Source organism: Rhinoderma darwinii, chromosome 1, assembly GCF_050947455.1.
Source record: "Rhinoderma darwinii isolate aRhiDar2 chromosome 1, aRhiDar2.hap1, whole genome shotgun sequence".
NCBI classification, from domain to species: Eukaryota; Metazoa; Chordata; class Amphibia; order Anura; family Rhinodermatidae; genus Rhinoderma; species Rhinoderma darwinii.
The window spans coordinates 277,088,509-277,112,379 of NC_134687.1; positions in this window are offsets into that span (position 1 = coordinate 277,088,509).

Here is a 23,871-nt window from a genome sequence, read left to right on the forward strand (position 1 = left end):
GGATATAAATAGACAGAGGGCGGGAGCTAGCTCCGTCTGGCCAGGCTGCGATAGGCTCTCCCACTCCTAAGCCTGCCATCCTGAGCGGTGGAAGATGGAGTCAGTCTCAGAGACATAGACTCAGGTGCAGACTGATTACCTATGGGCGTATACACAGAATTTGTGCCTGGCAGATCCTTTACAGCTTCTTTTTGAGCCACTCCTTTGTTGCCTTGGCTGTATGTTTCGGGTCATTGTCGTGCTGGAAGACCCAGCCACGAGTCATTTTTAATGTCCTGGTGGAGGGAAGGAGGTTGTCACTCAGGATTTGACGGTACATGGCTCCATCCATTCTCCCATTGATGCGGTGAAGTAGTCCTGTGCCCAAAGCAGAGAAACACCCCCAAAACATAATGTTTCCACCTCCATGCTTGACAGTGGGGATGGTGTTCTTTGGGTCATAGGCAGCATTTCTCTTCCTCCAAACACGGCGATTTGAGTTAATGCCAAAGAGCTAAATTTTAGTCTCATCTGACCACAGCACCTTCTCCCAATCACTCTCAGAATCATCCAGATGTTCATTTGCAAACTTGAGACGGGCCTTTACATGTGCCTTCTTGAGCAGGGGGACCTTGCGGGCACTGCAGGATTTGAATCCATTACGGCGTAATGTGTTACCAATGGTTTTCTTGGTGACTGTGGTCCCAGCTGCCTTGAGATCATTAACAAGTTCCCCCCGTGTAGTTTTCGGCTGAGCTCTCACCTTCCTCAGGATCAAGGATACCCCACGAGGTGAGATTTTGCATGGAGCCCCAGATCGATGTTGATTGACAGTCATTTTGTATGTCTTCCATTTTCTTACTATTGCACCAATAGTTGTCTCCTTCTCACCCAGCGTCTTACTTATGGTTTTGTAGCCCATTCCAGCCTTGTGCAGGTCTATGATCTTGTCCCTGACATCCTTAGAAAGCTCTTTGGTCTTGCCCATGTTGTAGAGGTTAGAGTCAGACTGATTAATTGAGTCCGTGGACAGGAGTCTTTTATACAGGTGACCATTTAAGACAGCTGTCCTTAATGCAGGCACCAAGTTGATTTGGAGCGTGTAACTGGTCTGGAGGAGGCTGAACTCTTAATGGTTGGTAGGGGATCAAATACTTATTTCTCTGTGCACAATGCAAATAAATATATATAATTTTGACTATTTGATTTTCTTTTTTTTTTTTATATATATAATCTATCTCTCACTGGTAAAATTAACCTAGCCTAAAAATTCTAGACTGTTCATGTCTTTGACAGTGGGCAAACTTACAAAATCAGCAAGGGATCAAATACTTATTTCCTTCACTGTATATACCAGCAGGAAAGACAGCAGCACTCCAATGTAATCAAATTGGTATGTAAATGGGGGCCAGCAAGTAGTCCAGATCCAAAGACTTGATCGATATCCCCCAAAAAATTTTGCTGCACTCCAGTGAAGTAAGTGAAAAAAAGTGTGGTTTTACTCAAGCCAACATAAAAAAGTGTGACGTTTCAGTCCAACATTAGGACTTCTTTTAAGCATTAAAGCATCATGCTTGAAAAAAGTCCTAATGTCTTGAAACATTGCACTTTTTTATGTTGGCTTGAATAAAACCACACTTTTTTCGCTTACATCATTGGAGTGCTGTAAGATTTCTTTTTGTATATATATATATATATATATATATATATATATATATATATATATATATATATATATATATATGCGGTGAGATATATTAGACAGCAAGTGGACAGTTAGTTCTTGAAGTTGATCCTTCTCAACAAGTGAATTCCCCAGTGTAGCTCCCCCTAGTACATATGATGCATGCAGGTTGTTGGTACCCAGATGCATAACTTTACATTTATCTACATTAAACTTAATTTGCCGACTGGATGCCCAAACACTTAGTTTGTTTAAATCCGCTTGCAATTCACGAACATCTTCCATAGACTGAACTATATTACATAGCTTGGTGTCATCTGCAAAAATAGAAATAGTGCTATTAATCCCATCCTCTATATCATTAATAAATAAGTTGAATAATAGTGGTCCTAGCACTGAACCCTGGGGTACACCACTTATTTCCGGGGACCATTCAGAGTAGGAATCATTGACCACAACTCTCTGGATACAGTCCTTGAGCCAATTCTCAATCCAATACAAACAATATTTTCTAAACCTATAGTCCTTAATTTACCCATTAGACGTCTATGAGGGACAGTGTCAAATGCCTTTGCAAAGTCCAAAAACACTATATCCACAGCGGCCCCTCTGTCTAGGCTTCTGCTCACCTCTTCATAAAAACAGATTAGGTTAGTTACGTAGGTAGTGCAATGTATTAGAAAAAACAAATCAGACAGTTGGACCTTCAAGTTCCATAGTGGGACTTGAAAAAAAGTGTAACAAAAAGTGAAAAAAACTAAGTTTGAAAACATAATAAAAGTTTCAAGTAATAAAATAAAACACAATCGCCCTTTTCCCTTATAAAGTCCTTTATTATTGAAAAAAAATAATAAACCATACATATTTGATATCGCCTCGACCATAACGGCCTGTGCTATAAAAATATAATATTATTTATTGAACGCGGTGAACAGCTTACAAAAAAAACCACATAAAAAAACTATACCAGAATTTCTGTTTTTTGGTCACTTTGCCCCACAAATATTGGAATAAAAAGTGATCAAAAAGTCGCACGTATCCAAAAATGGTACCTATAAAAACTATAGTTCGTCTCGCAAAAAAAAAAGCCCATATACAGCTCTGTTGATGAAAAAGTTAAAAAGTTATGGTTCTCACAACTTGGTGACAGAAAAAATACATTCTTTTTACAAAAGTAATTTTATTGTGCAAAATGTTGTAAAACATAAAAAAGTGCTATAAATTAGGTATCGCCGGAATCGCACTGACCCGCAGAATAAAGTTAACATGTAATTAATAACGCATGGTGAACGCTGAATAAAAAAAACTAAAAAAAGATGCCAGGGAATTGTGTTTTTTTTGGTTACCTGACCTCTCAAAAAATAGGATAAAAGGTGATCAAAAAGTCGCATGTAGCCCAAAATGGTACCGATAATAACAGCCCTCATACCACCACGTCTATGAAAAAATAAAATTAGTTAAGGCTCCAATACCTCAGGAAAGAAAAATATGCAGTTGTGCAAGTCAGAGGGGAACATTTCTTCTGTTTCAAGAGGCGAATTATCAAGGCCCTAAAATTAGGGAACCAGGAAGGGTAGGGCCCAAACATATCTGCTGGAAGCGACGGCGCCCTTATTATACCAGGCCAATACTTTCCTAGCAAAATTCCCCAAACTGCAAAGGTGCGGAGTGTGGACCAAAAAGGGTATAAGAAAGGACACCATTTATCAGTGTGACACCGGCCTGTGCAGAAAGGATTCTTCACAGCGTAACACACATCGTTGGATCATTTTATTGTTTTTTTACCCCATTATTATACCACCTGACTATGCCCCTGATGTACTCTGCCCAGCTTACATATGCCACCACATTATAAACGGAAACACCAGCAATACTCAAACAAAAGTACTACCAAGCAAAATCTGCCCTCCAAAAGCCAAATGGCGCTCCCTCCCCTCTGAACCCTACAGCATGCCCAAACAGCAGTTTACTTCCACATATATGGCATCGCCATACCCGGGAGAACCCTTTTAACAATTTTTGTAAACCCTTTTAATGCTCACTACACCCCTTAATAAATGCCTTGAGGGGTGTAGTTTCCAAAATTGGGTCACTTCTCAGGGGTTTCTTTTATTATTTCACATCTGAGCCCTGCAATTGTGAACCAATACTTTGTAAATCGCCAAATTAGGCCTCAATTTTACATGGTACTCTTTCACTCCTGAGCCCTGTCAAATGTCCAGCAAAAAGATTAGGGTCACATGTAGGGTGTTTCTAAAACCGGGAAACACAGCATAATAATTAGAGAGCTGTCTTGTTATGGTGGCACAAGCTGGGCACAACATATTGGCATACATATGGAAAAAATCTTTCACTCTGCAATATCGAGTGCACACTAATTCCTACAAAACAACTGCTGGGTTAACATGCTCACTACACCTCCTAGGTCAATGCATTGAGGGGTGTAGTTTCCAAAATGTGGTCACTTCTGGTGGGGTTTCCACTGTTTTGGTCCCACAGGCGCCCAGAAACCAATCCAGCAAAATTTGCACTCCAAAAGCCAAATACCACTCCTTCCCTTCGGAGCCCTACTGTGTGCCGAAATAGCAGTTTTGAACACATATGGGGTATTGCCGTACCCTGGAGAAATTGCTTTACAAATGTTGGGTTCTTTTTTAACTTTATTTGTTGAGAAAATGAACATTTTTGAGTTAAAGCTACGTCTTATTGAAGAAAAGGGATTGTTTTTATTTTCACTGCCCAATTATAATAAATTCTATGAAACACCTGTAGGGTCAAAATGCTCACTACATCCCTAGATGAATTCCTCAATGGGTGTAGTTTCCTAAATGGAGTCACTTTTTGGGCGTTTTCATTGTTTTGTCCCCTCAGGTGATTTGCAAATGCGACATGGACTCCACAAACCATTCCTGCTAAATGTGATCTCCAAAAGCCAAATAGCACTCTTTCCCTTCTAAGCCCTGCTGTGTTTTCAAACACCCGTTGTGAGGTATTGTTTTACTCGGGAGAAATTGCTTTACAAATTTTGCAGTGCTTTTTCTCATTCAGTCCTTGTGGAAATGAGAAAAAATTTGCTAAACCTACATTTTCTTTGAAAAAATGTAGATTTTCATTTTCAGGGCCTAATTCCAATAATTTCTGCAAAAAAAATTGTGGGGTCAAAACGCTCACTACACTGCATTCCAAATTATTATGCAAATGTTATTTTTAGCTGATTTTCCTAAATAGTCGATGCAAATGATAGTCAGTATAATCTTCAAGCCATCAACCGTTGGAGTATAATGCGAATTTTATTGAACAAATCTCCTAATGATAACAGATTTTTTTTTTAGAAGTAAAAAAACTCAAAATGCACTGTTTCAAATTATTATGCACAACAGAGATCAAAACATTTTAAAGGTTGTAAAGAGAGCTAAAATGGTAATTTGTTGAATTTGCAGCATCAGGAGGTCATATTTGCAGAAATCAAAAGCTCTTTCAATCAAAAAAAACTTAACAGGCCAAGTTACATGTTAACATAGGACCCCTTCTTTGATATCACCTTCACAATTCTTGCATCCATTGAATTTGTGAGTATTTGGACAGTTTGTGCTTGAATATGTTTGCAGGATGTCAGAATAGCCTCCCAGAGCTTCTGTTTTGATGTGAACTGCCTCCCACCCTCATAGATATTTTGCTTGAGGATGCTCCAAAGGTTCTCAATAGGGTTGAGGTCAGGGAAACATGGGGGCCACACCATGAGTTTCTCTCCTTTTATGCCCATAGCAGCCAATGACACAGAGGTATTATTTGCAGCATGAGATGGTGCATTGTCATGCATGAAGATAATTTTGCTACGGAAGGCACGGTTCTTCTTTTTGTACCATGGAAGACAGTGGTCAGTCATAAACTCTACGTACTTTGCAGAGGTCATTTTCACACCGTCAGGGACCCTAAAGGGGCCTACCAGCTCTCTCCCCATGATTCCAGCCCAAAACATGACTCCGCCACCTCCTTGCTGACGTCGCAGCCTTGTTGGGACATGGTGGCAATTCACCAACCATCCACTACTCCATCCATCTGGACCATCCAGGGTTGCACGGCACTCATCAGTAAACAACACGGTTTAAAAATTTGTCTTCATGGATTTCTGAGCCCACTGCAACCGTTTCTGCTTGTGAGCATTGTTTAGGGGTGGCCGAATAATAGCTTTATGCACACTTGCAAACCTCTGGAGGATCCTACACCTTGAGGTACGCGGGACTCCAGAGGCACCAGCGGCTTCAAATACCTGTTTGCTGCTTTGCAATGGCATTTTAGCAGCTGCTCTCCTAATCCTATTAATTTGTCTGGCAGAAACCTTCCTCATTATGCCTTTATCTGAATGAAGCAGTCTGTGCTCTGAACCAGCCACAAATCTTTTCACAGTACAATGATCACGCTTAAGTTTTCTTGAAGTATCCAATGTTTTCATACCTTGTTCAAGGTATTGCACTATTTCACGCTTTTCGGCAGCAGAGAGATCCTTTTTATTTCCCATATTGCTTGAAACCTGTGGCCTGCTTAATAATGTGGAACGTCCTTCTTAGTTTTCCTTTGATTGGGCACACCTGGCAAACTAATTATCACAGGTGTCTGAGATTGATTACAATGATCCAAAGAGCCCTAAGACACAATACCATCCATGAGTTTAATTGAAAAACTAATAATTAAATGTTTATGACACTTAAATCCAATGTGCATAATAATTTGGAACACAGTGTATACCCCTAAATAATTTTCTCAATGGGTGTAGTTTCCAAAATGGGGTCACATGTGTGGGGTTTCCACTGTTTTGTCCCCTCAGTGGCTTTGCAAATGTGACATGGCCTCCGCAAACCATTCCTGCTAAATTTGAGCTCAAAAAGCCAAATGGCGCTCTTTCCCTTCTAAGCCCTGCCGTGTGTCCAAACAGCTGTTTATGACCACATATGCTGTATTGTTTTACTCGGGAGAAATTGCTTTACAAATTTTGCAGTGCTTTTTCTCATTCAGTCCTTGTGGAAATGAGAAAAAAAAACGCTAAACCTACATTTGCTTTGAAAAAATTTAGATTTTAATTTTCACGGCCCACTTCCAATAATTTCTGTAAAAAAACTGTGCGGTTAAAATGCTCACTATACCCCTAGATAATTTCCTTGAGGTGTGTAGTTTACAAAATGGGGTCACTTGTGGGGTTATTCCACTGTTTTGGCACCGCAAGAGCCCTTCAAACCTGACATGGTGCCTAAAATATATTCTAATAAAAATAAGGCCCTAAAATCCTCTAGGTGCTCCTTTGCTTCTGAGGTGGGTGCTTCAATCCAGTAGCACGCTAGGGCCCCATGTTGGATATTTCCTAAAACGAAAGAACCTGGGCAATAAATATTGAGTTGCATTTCTCTGGTAAAACTTTCTGTGTTACAAAAAAAAAGGATTCAAAATTAATTTCTGGAAAAAAATATGGAATTTGTAAATTTCCCCTCTACATTGCTTTAATTCTTGTGAAACGTCTAAAGGGTTAAGAAACTTTCTAAATTCTGTTTTGAATACTTTGAGGGGTGACGTTTTAAAAATGGGGTGACTTATTGGGGGTTTCCAATGTATAGGGCCCTCAAAGCCACTTCACAACTGAACTGGCCCCTGTAAAAATAGCCTTTTGAAATTTTCCTGAAAATGTGAGAAATTGCTGCTAAAGTTCAAAGCCTTGTAACGTCCTACAAAAATAAAAGAATGTTCAAAAAACGATGCCGATCTAAAGTAGACATATGGGGGATGTTAATTAGCAACTATTTTGTGTGGTATAACTGCCTGTCTTACAAGCAGATACATTTAAATTGAGAAAGATGCTAATTTTTGGGTAAATTTTGGTGTTTTTCACAATTAAATACTGAACGTATCGAGCAAATTTTGTCAGTAACATAAAGTCCAATGTAATATTAGAGAAGACCCTGGTAGCTGGCAGGTCAGACCAACAATTGTAAACAACTAATGTGCCAAAGGCACAATGAAAACCATTTTCCCAGCTACCAACTAAATTTGTATAAAGATATAACTTTTAATGGTAAATTGATTAAAAAGTCCAAGAGGGACAGACCAGCACACAAAAAGTTAAAATTAGCTAGAGACCATTAGCAAATGCTCTTTAGAAATGCTGCCAGGGAGGGCAGAATTTAGTGTATAGATCCTGTAACGGTAGGATGCCTGTGTCAGCAGCTGCAGACTGCTCGACAAGCGGTAGTATACCAGAGTATAAGAGATGAAGGCTAATAGGTCATAGCAGTTAAAATTTCTAAGTGTATAGCCCCCCCGACATGTTTCGTTGTTCACACAACGTCCTCAGGGGATAACAATGGGGCTTGTGAGCGCGCGCTCTGCTTCCTTGTAATTTAAAAACTCAGATGAGCCTCATGCAGGAATCAGCTGCGTGAGGACCAATAGAAACACGCAAATAGGAACGAGCCTCAGAAAAATAAGACTGACATAGGTGAATGCCAATCAGATAGAAGTACGGGAGTGGCAATCAGAATGCGCAACCTGCGCATGGGTATAGCTATCCACGGTGGACTTAGCCGATAAAGGCTATGAAAATAGCCCAACATTAGAATGCCTTGTAAACAAGCCAATAGCGTGGCTAGGTAATGACAAGCCTCCAAGTATAGGATTGACATTGTCGGAAGTCAATCAGGAGACGGAGTCTATGCACCAATCAGTGCATGTGGGCAGCGCAGGCGCAGAAGGTCCACAATTGGACTTAGCTGATGCGTGTAAATGGCGCATGCGCAGAAGGTCCGAAAAGGGACTTAGCCGTCTGCCGTGGCATAACGGCAGAATCAGTAAGGAGACGAAATTATGTGCCGATCAATGCAAATAGGCAGCGCAGGCGCGGACAGTCCAAGATTGGACTTAGCCGATGCGTGTAGGTGGCGCATGCGTAGTAGGTCCGAAGACGGACTTGGCCGTCTGTAGTGACCAAAACGGCAGATGCGCATGTCTGTGGACTTAGAGCCAGCACTGATGGGACAGGGCAATGATTATATGGAAAGTCCTATGTGTGTGTACTAAATATACACATAGCTATAATGTCCAGAAGGACAAAGAGAGGCCATATTAAATGCGGGTATGATATCCGAACTTATATAGTACATAATGTATAAGTACCATAAGAGTACACAGAGACAATAGTGATTGTGTCCTACTAGGTTGCTCGTGCAATGATGGAATCGTGCTATTACTGAGTTACAAGGAAGAGAAGGTGGTCTATCAAAATGGACCACAGGTACAATAATTACTAAGTGTATAGCCCCCTCAAAAAATGGAGAGCAGGGTACAAATGCAGCATATAACATATAACACATAGTTGATGTATGGATAGTATAGTCATATTGACGGGGCGTCACAGAGTGTAAGTGGTAAAGTAAATATAAGCCTAAGTTTTCAACAAGCTATAGGAAGGCAACAAAAGTGAAGCCTTCATTTAGACCACTGGGATTCAAGGTATTCAACCTATGAATCCATTTGGCTTCTTCTTGGAGAAGCTTTTTATCCAGATTACCAGCTCTGGGCCAAAGTTTAACTTGGGTGATGCCCCAGAATTTAAGAGCACTGGTATCCCCCTGATGTACAAACCTGATATGTTTAGAAAGAGGAGTATCCTCTTTCGTATTGATAGTGCTTATGTGCTTTGAGATCCTCCTTCGAAGCTGTTGGATGGTCTTACCTATATACAGTTTGGGACACGGGCATAGGGCTGCATAAATGACCCCACTACTTTGGCAATTGATAAATTGCTTGATAGTATAAGTTTTCCCATCGGATGGATTGGAAAAGGTCTTAGTCGTGGGCATGAATGGGCAGAAAGAGCATCTGCCACAAGAGAAGGATCCATTTATGGGAGGTGGAAGCCAGGTACTGCGTTCAGTCAAAAGTCTCGAGTAGTGACTGTGTGTCAAGAATTCCCGAAGGTTCTTGCCTCTACGGTATGTAATGTTAGGGCCATTTGAAACCACATCACGTAAGTCAGGGTCCGCTTGTAAAATTGACCAATGTTGTTGTAGGATGTTTTTAATCTGATATGAACAGGTATCAAAATTACCTATGCATCGGATAGTGGATGACAGTGGGCCATTGGTATTGTTAGGATTGTTTCTGTTTTTGGTATTTTTACCATAGAGTAACTCTTCTCTAGAGGTTGTCTTGGCCCTAGCGTATTCTCTGTGCAGAGTCTTTTTAGGATATCCACGTGCTCTGAATTTTTGGTACAGAGTATCACATTCAAGTTTGAAAGTATGTTCTTCCGAACAATTTCTCCTAGCTCTCAAGTACTGGCCAGTTGGAATACCTCTCTTGAGGGCTGGTGGATGAAAACTCCCCCAGTGTAAAAAACTGTTTGTTGCAGTCTCTTTTCGAAAAATGTTAGTTTGGACACCGCCACTAGGATCCAAGGAGATTTTAAGATCAAGAAAGTTTAGTTAATTGGTGTGTATGGTGTGCGTGAATTTCATACCAATGTGATTATTGTTAATAATATCCATGAAGTCAGTGAAGAGGGTAGTGTCACCATCCCAAAAGATAAGTATATCATCGATATACCTACCCCAAAATAAAATATGACAAGTGAAAAACAATAAATCCTCATTAAAAATCAAAGTGTCTTCCCACCACCCCAAAAATAAATTAGCATAAGTGGGTGCACAAACTGTGCCCATGGCAGTGACTTTAAGTTGATGATAGAATTTATTATCAAAAAGAAAATAATTGTGAGTGAGTAAGAATTTAAGCAGTGATAAAGTGAAGTTGTTATGTGCCAAAAACTGGGTCCCCTTGGTGCTTAGGAAGTGTTGCACAGCATTGAGGCCCAGATCATGCTTGATGTTGGTATACAGTGATTCCACATCAATGCTCGCAATTAGAGTGTTCGAAGAAACATTAATCTCCTGGATCCTAGTGAGGGTGTCTTTGGTGTCTCGCAGAAAGGAGGGCAGGGCTCTCACAAAGGGTGATAGTATCTCATCAACATATATGCTTATCCCCTGTGTTAAGTTGTCATTCCCTGATACGATTGGTCTTCCGGGTATAGGGAGCACCCCTTTGTGAACTTTGGGCAAAGCATAAAATGTTGCCAATGTAGGATTTGGGTTGAACATTAATTTAAATTCATCCACTGAGATGAGACCGTTGGTTTTGGCATCATTAAGTAGGGAGCGTAGCTCCAATAGGTAACAATCAGTGGGATTTTTGTCTAGTACGGTATAGGTGGATGTATCGTCCAGAAGGCTATGGACCATATAGACATAATCTGGCCGATTCTGAATGACAATATTGCCATCCTTATCCGATTGTTTAAAAATGATGTTGTCATTTTTGCTCAGTTCGTCTAGGGAAGTTCTTTCTAAATTACTTAGATTGCTTTGAAATTTGGCTTTATGTATTTTTAATTTACTCAGCTCAGAGCTGACCATTTTTACGAAGATGTCAATATGTGAATATTGCGAGAAAGGTGGAGTTAGTCGTGACCTAGGTCGTAGGGAGGAAAAAGGGCCAGTAGCCGAAGTCACGGCATACTCATTCTCACTGGCTAAATCTTCTAGGGCATGAAGCGTATTACGTTCAGTATGACTTGGAAAAATGTTGTCACCGGTTTTAGTCTTAAAGTATTTGTGTAAAGCCAGTTTCCTAGCAAATAGGTTAATGTCTTTGGTCCAGACAAACTCATCAAAGACAGGTGTCGGAGTATATGATAGACCTTTTCGTAAGAGTTTCTCTTGTTGAGGGTTCATTTGGAAGCATGACAGATTGACAATCTGCATTTCATCTGGGGAGTGATCTCCACCAGCCATTATTTGGTCTGGTTCCACGATTGGGAAAATGGTTTTCATTGTGCCTTTGGCACATTAGTTGTTTACAAATAAAGTCCAATGTATCACGAGAAAACAATCTCAGAATCGCTTGGATAGGTAAAAGCATTCCGAAGTTATTACCACATAAAGTGAAACATGTCAGATTTGAAAAATGAGGCTCTGTCAGGAAGGTCAAAAGTGGCTAAAGAGGGAAGGGGTTAATATATTTTTATTACAGTCAGATCTGAGTTTTGGGGACATATCGCATTCTGGTTTATTTGTGAGTTGTTTGTATAAAAACTATGCCATACAATTTTTTCTCTTCGAATTTTCAAGAACAGTTTCTTGGAGATAAAGACGGGATTAGACTTGATGGCTGAAAATGAGAAAGCATAGCGGTCCAATAATAAAATAAAGATGCACGCTAGGCATTTACATGTTTTCATCCCCTGCTTCCCTTTGTGTGATGTTTCTGGTTGAGTGGGCTTGCACTAAAACCTATACACAGTCTGTACCTGTGTTGGATTTTCAGAGTACAGTGGAAAAAATAAGTATTTAAGTCAACATGCATGGACATAACCAATGGATACTAGTGGTAATCCTTGTTTGTTCATAAAGACCTGTAGTTTGAGAAAATCTAAACAGCAAGGTTCGTGCTGTATTGTGTCAGGAGCATGCTGTATGGCACTGTGAGACGTGAAAGCTATAAAACAATAATTTGCCTACTCTACCGGTACAGCAGTATTTTTTTTTTCAAATATCGTTTTCCAGCATAACAACAGTAACAAACAGTTCTTAGATGACAGGATTTGCACCTTATACATAAAGATGTACATAATATAATACACAGTATATAAAGGGTTTCCCACTACATGCCATTGCAAAGATCAAGAGAAATGACAAGGGATATAGGATAAAAAACAGCGGCAGTATAAATGCAGAATTTGTGTGTGCTGTAAGACACCATTACATTTTATGACCATATAAAAAAGTGATCTGTCCATCCGACACAGTGTAATAAATGTCAATAGCTCCTGTGAAGAGGTCTCACGTGTAACATATTCTTCATACATTGTGCAACACTGCATGGCTGGGACACTTCTGTGTAATTTTTCGTTTCAAAACTAATATAACAATAAGGGCGCAGTCACATGCGGCAGCCGCCTTTGTTGCGAAACTTTCTGCGATTGAAAATGAGTTTCATTCATCTGAATGGAACTTTCAGAAATCCACACACCTGCTGCAGAAACAACATTCAGATAAATGGAACTGATTTTCAGTCGCAGAAAATGTCTATAAACAAAATCTGCTGCGTGTGAATCCACCATTAGGCCGGGTTCCCACGTAGCGTGAACTCTGCAAGATTTCTGCAACGGAATTCTGTGCGGAAATTTCACAGCATTTACAGTAGCAGCAAAGTGGATGAGATTCTGAAAATCTCATGCGAGGGAAAAACGTTGCGTAAACGTTAATAAATTACCCTGCGGTGCGGAATTTAAATCCACAGCATGTCAATTTATGCTGCATTTTTGATAATATTCTGTTGCAGGTTTCCGCATTGAATTAAATGGGGATGCAACTACCCCTTTATTTGCGGTGGAGAGAGCGCACAGGGTGCCGACCAGACCCGGCCCTCCGGGAAGGCCGCCGAGTCCGGTGCTGATAAAGATTTTACATTACAAAGATAGAGACAAGATCCTGAGGAAAGCTAGAGAACGTCAAGACATCTCCTTTAATGGGGTGAAAGTGTCCTTCTTCCCGGATTTCTCTATGGAAGTACAACGGGAAAGATCACAGTTTATGGATATAAAGAGACGCCTAAGGGCGTTACAAGTGCAATATTCAATGATGTATCCTGCCCGTCTGAGAGTGGTGGCGCTGGGCACAACTTCCTTTTTCGAGACACCGAGAGAAGCGGTTAGATGGTTGGATAGCCATGAAAGTCAGCTGAGACCGGCGGAGGCAGAGGGACGGCGTTGATCCGGAACAGACCGGCTGACAAAAGGAGGCTGGAGATGCGGGACTGAACCAGGTGTCGTTAAATATTGCAAGATATGGCATTGAGGGTTCCTGGTCATGTTTGGACTTGGAGTTGGAGGGCATGGTTGCGGTGAACGCGGAAGACCGGAAGCGGAGGAATGTGTTTATGGACATTGAGGGGTACAGATATGTTGAAGGGATGGTTGTTTATTTGCAAGGAAAAGGCAGCGGGAGGGATGGTCAGTTACGCGGGAAACGTGAATAGCGAGTTATGGCATTGTTGAATGTACGGTGGGCGGAGTTGGCCTGTCGACGCTTGTTATGGGTAATGGCAGATACGTTCTGTCGCCCCAACCCTTGGAAAGGGGTAGGTTTACGGGGGAGGTTACAGGGGGGGAGGGGAGGGGAGGGAGGGAAAGAGGACCCAGCCGGTCGGATATGTAAAATTACGAGAACAGGAAAGGATGTGTTGGGATATGTTGAGGGATGATGGGATCACTTAATTGTTTGTCCTGGAATGTACGGGGCCTGCGGGACGCCAGAAAACGGCAGGCGGTATTTGACTTTGTTAGGAAGCAGGAGTCGAGGGTGATAGGACTACAGGAGACACATATGACTAGGGATTCAGTCTCCATGATGCATAGGGCCTGGGTAGGACATAGTTTTCATTCTTACCATACTACATATTCAAGGGGGGTGAGTCTTCTCATACATAGGGCGGTGCCATTTATATGTCACGACTCCTTCCAGGATGGGGAGGGGCGGTATGTGGGGGTACACTGTACACTGTATCATTGGAATTGTGTGTTGGTGGTGTTGTATGTCCCCCCTCCATTTTCTAGCGGATGTATCAAGAAAGTGGTGGAGGAACTGGCTAGATTCCCGGAGGTGCCGTTACTAGTGATGGGGGATTTTAACGCGGTATTGAATACTAACATGGATAAATTCGGCATGACAGGGGGAGGTTTAACAGCGTTTGGCCATCTTGTTGCTGAAATGGGTTGGCGGGACATATGGAGGGATAAACATCCACATAGGTTTCAGTATTCTTGTGCGTCTTCCACGTATCAGACTCTATCTAGGATAGACCTAATCTTGTGCTCACCGGCAGCGGTACCCTTTGTAGCCCGGATAGAATACTTGCAAAGAGCTTTATCGGATCATTCTCCTTTGTTAATGAAGGTAGAGACGGAGGGGAGGACAGGGCGGGGGCAAGGGTGCTGGAAACTCAATGCCTTTTGGTTGAAGTTGATAGATCATAAACAAATTTTAGACCTCATAAAGGAATACTTTCAATTCAACTCGGGAACGGTACCGCAAGAGATACTGTGGGACGCGATGAAGGCGTGGCTGAGAGGGGTGTTCATCCAGCACATTTCGGCAGTAAAAACACGGTCTAGACAATTAGGGGAAGCGTTGTTGGAAAGGGTAACAGAGACAGAAAGGCTACATATAGCAGATAACACACTAGACACACTGAAGCATTGGGTGGAGGTGCAGCGGTTGTTAAAACAGCATCAGTTGGAGAGGGCAGATAACAAAAGGATGTTTTTAAAACGCCAATATTATGAGGAGGGGGAAACCACTGGCCGGCTACTGGCAAGGATGGCGCAGGCTCAGAGGGAGAATAATTACATACACACTATTAGGGGGGAGGGGGGAAGTCGGAGACGGGTACAGGACAGATTTTGAAAGTTTTTCAGCAGTTTTACTCAGATTTGTATGCCTCTAGGGCAGAGCACACACCTCAACAGCTGGAAGAATATATAGGGGAGATCGACCTTCCCAGGTTGGGAGGGGAGGAGAGAGGGACATTGGAGGAGCCCATATCTCTGGAGGAGCTCCAGGCAGCCATAGGGATACTAGCCAGTGAAAAGGCGCCGGGGCCGGATGGTCTTCCGGTGGAAGTTTTTAAGGAATATGGGGAGGAACTCACACCGCAGTTACTGGCCACTCTTTTGGATAGTTTTGATAGGGGGAGGCTCCCGGAAACAATGTACGAAGCGACTATAGTAGTTCTGCCTAAAGAGGGGAAAGATCCCCAGCTCCCGGGCTCCTATAGGCCAGTTTCTCTATTGACGGCGGATATTAAAATCATAGCAAAAGTATTGGCGCTTCGACTAGCTAAGGTAGTGGCTGGGGTGGTACATGGAGATCAGGCCGGCTTTATGCCATCCAAATCGACGGCGGTGAATCTGAGACGGCTGTTCTTGAATTTACAAGTTCTGCCGGATAATAATGGGGGGAGAGCCATTTTGTCCTTAGACGCGGCTAAAGCATTCGATTACGTGGAATGGAAATATTTGTGGTCAGTTCTGGAGAAAATGGGATTTGGCCCTAATTTCATAAAATGGGTAAAGTTGTTATACGTAGCCCCGACAGCAAAGATAAGGGTGAATGGGGTGCTATCGGATCGGTTCGCGCTGGAGCGGGGAACGCGTCAGGGATGTCCATTATCTCCATTGTTGTTCGCGTTGGCGGTGGAACCATTGGCGTGCGCAGTGAGACAACATGAACATATTCAGGGGTTGAGATATGGGGGGGGTGGAGGAACGAATTGCATTATACGCAGATGATATGCTGCTATTCATGGCGGATACCGTTAGTGATGGCCCTAATTAAGCGGTTTGGGAAATATTCGGGATTGCTCATTAATTGGTCAAAATCGGCCCTAATGCTCATGGACCCGGGGGTTATCCAGACTGGGGAGGAGGAGGTGGAGATACCGGTAGTCACGGAGTTTAAGTATTTGGGGATTAGGGTGACGGCGAAAGCACAGGATTATATGTCCCTTAATGTAATGCCACTGTTAACAACGATAAAAGCCAAAGTAGAGGCGTGGAATAAGTTACCGCTATCGGCTCTGGGTAGGACGAATCTGATTAAAATGATCCTTATGCCCCAGGTGCTGTATGTCCTACATAACTCCCCGGTATGGATCCCCAAATATTGGTTTAGGAGGTTGCACAACCTTTTTAGGGACCTAGTATGGAAGAAGGGGGTACCTAGGATTAAACTGGATAAACTACAACTGCCTAAAGAGGAGGGGGGCCTGGCTGTGCCCAATGCTTGGGTGTATTATTTAGCTGCCCAATGTCAGCATTTCTGGGGGTGGGAGCAGGAAGAGACATGGGGGTCCAGTGCGCGCATCCTATCATATCTGGGGGGGGGGGAGGGGAACCCGTTGGCAGGACCGGAAGCGCACAGCTATAAACGGATGGCGAGTACCAGACCCACTCTGCTTCTCATACACAAGGTGTGGTGGCAGTGCAAGCAATTGCTGGGGATAGGAGGGTGCACTAAATATACACCACTCTGGAGGAATGCTTATCTGGGGGAATTGGGTAAATTGGAAGGGATGCAGGGGTGGGAGCAGCAAGGCATAATACGATTGAGTCAGTTGTACGAGGGAGGCATACTCAAATCCTTTCAGCAAATAAGGGAGGAGTTTCAGCTTGACTCCCGCATGTTCTATCAGTACCTGCAGATTCGGCACGCTGTGCAGACACAAGCGGCCAGTGTGGATATGACAATACATGCTGCGGGAGTGTTGGAACATATTGCAAAAGCAGTAACGTCAAAAGGATTAATTTCATTGGTTTATCGCAGGTCATTGGTGGAACATCTGGGGGATCCTATGGCACCAGTGAAGGCTATATGGGAGAGGGATGTGGGTCCTATTCCGACAGAACACTGGGAGGCGGTATTGGCAGCAACATGTACTTTGTCCATTAATGTAGCACAACGAAGATCGCAGTTGTTTCTGATACATAGGGTGTATAGGACCCCGTGGGTGCTGAAACAAATGGGATTAAGAGCAGATGCCAAGTGCCCTAGGTGCCCGGAGGAAAAAGCAGACATCCTCCATATGTTCTGGACATGCGGGAGGTTGGGGATTCTGTGGACGGAAATATTGGAGCTAGTGGGGAGAGTGTTTGAGGTACAGATTCCATGGGATCCTGTGGTAATGCTGCTAGGGTATGTTGGGGATTTGGAGGGGGATAGGATGTCAGGTTTGGCAATCGCTAAAATACTATATCAAGTTAGGAAAGGAATAGCAAAGCACTGGCTGGATGCCACCCTCAAAACAAGAAATCATAGGGGCACTTAACTCACAGGTTCTGATGGAATATAGGATATACTCCAAGAGGGGGTCCAAGGTCAAGTTTGAAAAACAATGGGCTAGGTGGATTGATCAATCTGGGTATGCTTCTGTGGAGCTAATGACACTACGGTCACACGTTCAGGTATAGGGCTACTGACGGTGGGGTACATACGGAGAGCAGGCGTAAGATGGGGAATGGAAAAGGGGAAGAGAAGGAGATAGGATTGGAAAAGTGGTATCGAGAAGACCGGCTGGGGGGATACAAGGGGGAGTTGGGGGGAAGGGAATGTTTGGTTGGACATAAATAATTGGGTCTGTGGAAATTGGCTTATACACTGTATGAGAAAGTACAATGACCTGTAAAAATGTGAAGTTGTTGAATAAAATTGAACTGATTAAAAAAAAAAAAATGGGGATGCAACTTTTGCGGCGTGATCGCAGCAATTCCGCCGCAAAAATCGCAACTCAGGATAAAAATAAATAAATAAATCATACTAACCCTGAACTCTCTTTTTCATCTGGAATGCTTGCTGCAAAAAACTGCACGTTAAAACAAAACACATACATTCTGACGTTCTGCAGTCTGGCCTCCTGGGATGAGGTTGCATCCCATGTGACCGCTGCAGCCAATCACAGCCAATCGTTCGTTTTTCGGAAGGAAGGTGCTGCAGGTTCCAGGGGGCATAGTTTTTACACATCCTATCCTACCCATGGGAACTCAGCCTTAGGGTATGTTCCCACACACAGGATACGCTGCAGATTTTCTGCACGAGAAATTATGCAGCAGAATCTCAAGAAAAACGCTGATAAATTTGTGACAGAAATCCACACCGAACCATTTTTTCTGCTCATATTGCTGCGGAAACACTGAGTTTCCCCCCCATTGAAGCCTATGGGCCAAACACGCAGCTACTTCGCACAGAACCCGGAACATACACTACCGTTCAAAAGTTTGGGGTCACCCAGACAATTTTGTGGTTTCCATGAAAACTCACACTTATATTTATCAAATGAGTTGCAAAATGACTAGAAAATATAGTCAAGACATTGACAAGGTTAGAAATAATGATTTTTATTTGAAATAATAATTTTCTCCTTCAAACTTTGCTTTCGTCAAAGAATGCTCCATTTGCAGCAATTACAGCATTGCAGACCTTTGGCATTCTAGCTGTTAATTTTCTGAGGTAATCGGGAGAAATTTCACCCCATGTTTCCAGAAGTTCCTCCCACAAGTTGGATTGGCTTGATGGGCACTTCTTGCGTACCATACGGTCAAGCTGCTCCCACAACAGCTCTATGGAGTTGAGATCTAGCGACTGCGCTGGCCACTCCATTACAGATAGAATACCAGCTGCCTGCTTTTTCCCTAAATAGTTCTTGCATAATTTGGAGGTGTGCTTTGGGTCATTGTCCTGTTGTAGGATGAAATTGGCTCCAATCAAGCGCTGTCCACAGGGTATGGCATGGCGTTGCATAGCCTTCCTTATTCAAAATCCCTTTTACCTTGTACAAATCTCCCACTTTACCAGCACCAAAGCAACCCCAAACCATCACATTACCTCCACCATGCTTGACAGATGGCGTCAGGCACTCTTCCAGCACCTTTTCAGTTGTTCTAAGTCTCACAAATGTTCTTCTGTGTGATCCAAACACCTCAAACTTCGATTCGTCTGTCCATAACACTTTTTTCCAATCTTCCTCTGTCCAATGTCTGTGTGCTTTTGCCCATATAAATCTTTTCCTTTTATTAGCCAGTCTCAGATATGGCTTTTTCTTTGCCACTCTGCCCTGAAGGCAAGCATCCCGGAGTCGCCTCTTCACTGTAGACGTTGACACTGGCGTTTTGCGGGTACTATTTAATGAAGCTGCCAGTTGAAGACCTGTAAGGCGTCAATTTCTCAAACTAGAGACTCTAATGTACTTGTCTTGTTGCTCAGTTGTGCAGCGGGCCTCCCACTTCTCTTTCTACTCTGGTTAGAGCCTGTGTGTGCTGTCCTCTGAATGGAGTAGTACACACCGTTGTAGGAAATCTTCAGTTTCTTGGCAATTTCTCGCATGGAATAGCCTTCATTTCTAAGAACAAGAATAGACTGTCGAGTTTCACATGAAAGCTCTCTTTTTCTAGCCATTTTGAGAGTTTAATCGAACTCACAAAAGTAATACTCCAGATTCTCAACTAGCTCAAAGGAAGGTCAGTTTTATAGCTCCTCTAAACAGCAAAACTGTTTACAGCGGTGCTAACATAATTGCACAACGGTTTTCAAGTGTTTTCTAATCATCCATTAGCCTTCTAACACAGTTAGCAAACATAATGTACCATTAGAACACTGGAGTGATGGTTTCTGGAAATGGGCCTCTATACACCTATGTAGATATTGCATTAAAAACCAGACGTTTGCAGCTAGAATAGTCATTTACCACATTATCAATGTATAGAGTGTATTTCTGATTAATTGAATGTTATCTTCAATGAAAAAAACTGTGCTTTTCTTGCAAAAATAAGGAAATTTCTAAGTGACCCTAAACTTTTGAACGGTAGTGTAAATTAACATGCTGGGGAATTGAAAGTTGCACCACAGAACACTTTCCTCACAGCTTTTGTGCTTTTTTTTCCGCAGTGTGGGTATGAGATTTTCTAAATCTTATTTGCTTTGCTGTTACTGTAAATGCTGTGGAATTTCTGCACAGAATTCCGTTGCAGAAATTCCGCAGCGTTTACGCTATGTGGGAAACCAGCCTTTATATAGATGCCACCTCCCTTTCCCAAGAAAAAACATACTTTTGCTGTAAAAATACATCTGCAATAATATCTAGCTAGCCAGACGTTTCCCTGGAGCGTGCCTGGTTTCTTTTGCAATTGACCTGGATATGCTTTGTTCCCTCATCCAAATTGCAGCCATGTCATCATAGGTTTCCACTACAAGTGATTTTGCTAAACAGCAGCGTCATGGGTTAACTGCTACCATGTTTTTTTTTTTCAAAGAATGTTGTATTGGTGTGGCACATAACATCATAATTAATCATTTCTTTGCTTTCTATAGCTGTCTACAGCATTTGTACTGAGATTTTGTTATGTGAACCTCTTTGTCTATCACTATTGCAGAACCGTTGCCTGTCTAATAAATTTTATTTAACCACTGACCCAGTATAGTGACTCCAGACATTCTACTCTTTTAATTCCTGAACCTAGCTTGTGATTTTGTTTACAAGACATGTATCCTTGGATTTTGCTGTTCATCTGTGTGGTTCCAAACCTCCCAACTTTCAAGTTTTGTAAAGAGGGACAAAAAATGCAGCGCACAGCCCACCGAGGCTCATGCTCCTATAGTGCTCCCCACATTATAATGTCCCCCATAGTGCCTCTAACAGTATAACACCCCCATAGTACACCCACACAGTATAATGCCCCATAGTGCCTCCCACACAGTATAATGCCCCAAAGATGTCCCCACATAGTGTAATGCCCCATAGTACACCCACACAGTATAATGCCCCACAGATGCTCAATTGGGTTCAAGTCTGGCGAATTAGGGGGTCAGGGAAGTACTTGGAAGTCTTGGTCGTGCTATTCTAACTACTGTCGGACATTTCTAGCCGTGTGACGTCACATTGTCTTGCTGGAAGATTTCATCTGCCCCAGGGAAGACTAACAGCATGTATGGGTCGACATGATCTGCAACAATGGATTCATACCCAAATCGGTTCAACGTGTCCTCCACATGTATGAGTGGGCCCAGAGGATCCCATGAAAAAATTCCTCAGATCAGAACACTGCCGCTACCAGCTTGTGTTCTTCCATCAATGGTTGCAGGGTGTTTGTTCTCTGATGTTTCTCGTATGATACGCCAACGTCCATCCGTTCGATAAAGCAGAAAATGTGACTCATTGGAGTGGGCAACCCTTTGCCAGTCATCGGTCGTCCAATTCCGATTACGCCGTGCAAATTGAAGCCTTTTTTTCCGATGCACCTTTGTTAGCATAGGAGCAGTGACCATCCGTCTGCTTCGGAACCCCATACGCAGTAGGTTTTACTGATCTGTTGTTTTAGACACGCATCTGGTAGCCCTCTGGTTGATTTTCACAGTGAGCTGCTCCACTGGCTTCAGGGGCCCGGTCTCAATTGCGACTGCTGTGACCCCTATAGCTACGTCACTGGCTAAAATAATACATGATCTACTGGAGTTATTTATTAAATCGCAGAAAACTGCTGTCTTCCTGTGCAAAGATTGTGCCGTGATCTCCAACTGTTTATTATTTTCCTGTGTTTAGTTTGGCTAAGTGCTTGTATAAATCTTATATTATGAGGAGAATAATAAAAACCTGATAATGATACTTGAGGCTTCAAGGCCCTGTTAAAGATCTTGCTTCCCTAGCGGCATGCAGTGCACACAAAACATTAAACTGATCCAACTTATGACCACAAACATATCATACTAAAAATGAACCTCCAAGTTTGAACTTGTCAAAATAAATGCATTGTGTCATATATATTTACCAAATTTTTTTAATGTTGAGTAAATCAACTAACTTGAGATTTTAAACAACTATTTTTTTTCCTATTTTTCTCAGATATGGATGGATGATTAATATGTATGTATTTTTTTTTAATGCAGACAAGTAGCTTTCAAGAAACTGATTTGTGCGGTTCTGTTTCAGAAAAAGATCTACATTAATTCTAGTGGTATTCAGGTGCAGACTGACCCATGACAGTAAGGCTGGGTTCACACGACCATGTTACGTCCGTAACGGACAGAACGTATTTCGTCCGCAAGTCCCGGACCGAACACAGTGCAGGGAGCCGGGCTCCTAGCATCATAGTTATGTACGATGCTAGGAGTCCCTGCCTCTCCGTGGAACTACTGTCCCGTACTGAAAACATGATTACAGTACTTTACAGTTGTCCTGCAGTGAGGCAGGGACTCCTAGCATCGTACATGACTATGATGCTAGGAGCCCGGCTCCCTGCAGTGTGTTCGGTCCGGGACTTCCGGCCGAAATACGTTCCGTCTATTACGGACGTAACATGGTCGTGTGAACCCAGCCTAACAGAGGATCCTGCAATGGGTCCAGACTCCGATACAAAAATTTTGAGCTGTCTTTGAAGTGAATCAGTTGCAACTAGTCTATTTATTATTGATTGATTCACAAATAATTTATTGGACCTTATTTATTGGATAAGACGTGCGTGCAATAACAACAACAGTTAGGCCTCATTCGATGACAGTATTTTGCATAAGTATTTGGAAGCCAAAACCAGGAGTGGGTCCATAACACAGAACAGGTGCAAATCTTTAAATTTTACTTCTTCTATGTGTAGGTTCCACTCCTGGTTTTGGTTTCCAAATACTTAATAAAATGATGCCATCTGAATACAAATAAAAGTGTACGTATGTAGTTACCAGCGGGTTGTGGACCCACTGTGCTACTCAGTCGGTTATTCACCCATTAACACCCGTACGTGTGGGTACAGGCACTGCCAAATGATACCTTGGCAGACAGGTGTAGATCTGGTCACAGTTTGTAACAGGTAGTAGGCCTCAGTCTCATCAGGTAGCAGGATACAGACTGGTAGCAGAATGCAGACTGGTAGCAGCTAGCAGGATATAGACTGGTAGCAGAATGCAGACTGGTAGTGGGTAACAGGATACGGACTGGTAACAGCTAGCGGGCTACTGACTGATAGAAGGTAGCGAGATGCGGGCTGGTATCAGGTAGTGGAATACGCATGCACATATTCTGAAGGGATAAAATAGAGAACAGAATAATTTCCCTTGGTGGGCCGAAGGAACCCAAGTCTGACACTGGTGGTATTATCCTGTAAATCTGCATATATCTGGCCACACAGACTGAGAAATTGAGAACATCCTGTTGCACCTACTGCAGTAGACATCAGCCGACATTAACTAGTGCATATAGTTAGTCTGTGTTGTGTATTAAAGGAAAGCTCCAACCAAAACTAAAGTTTGCTATGTGTTCCAGAAAGGCACTCGATGTGTCAGTCTCTAATCTGTTTTTTTCTGGTTTTTATCACTAAATAACACACTTGGTCCGTTGCATAGCAACAATCTGAATCACTCTTCCGTGACACATTTTTCCTTCACTCAATGCCTTGATTGGAGTTTCTTAAAAACATAACTTTTGCGGTCGTTACCTCTTAAAAACCTATTAACCCCTTAAGGACACAGCCATTTTTTGATTTTCGTTTTTCACTTTTCAAGAGGCATTTCAAGAGGCATAATGTCTTTATTTTTCCATCAATAGAGCGGTGTGAGGGCTTATATTTTGCG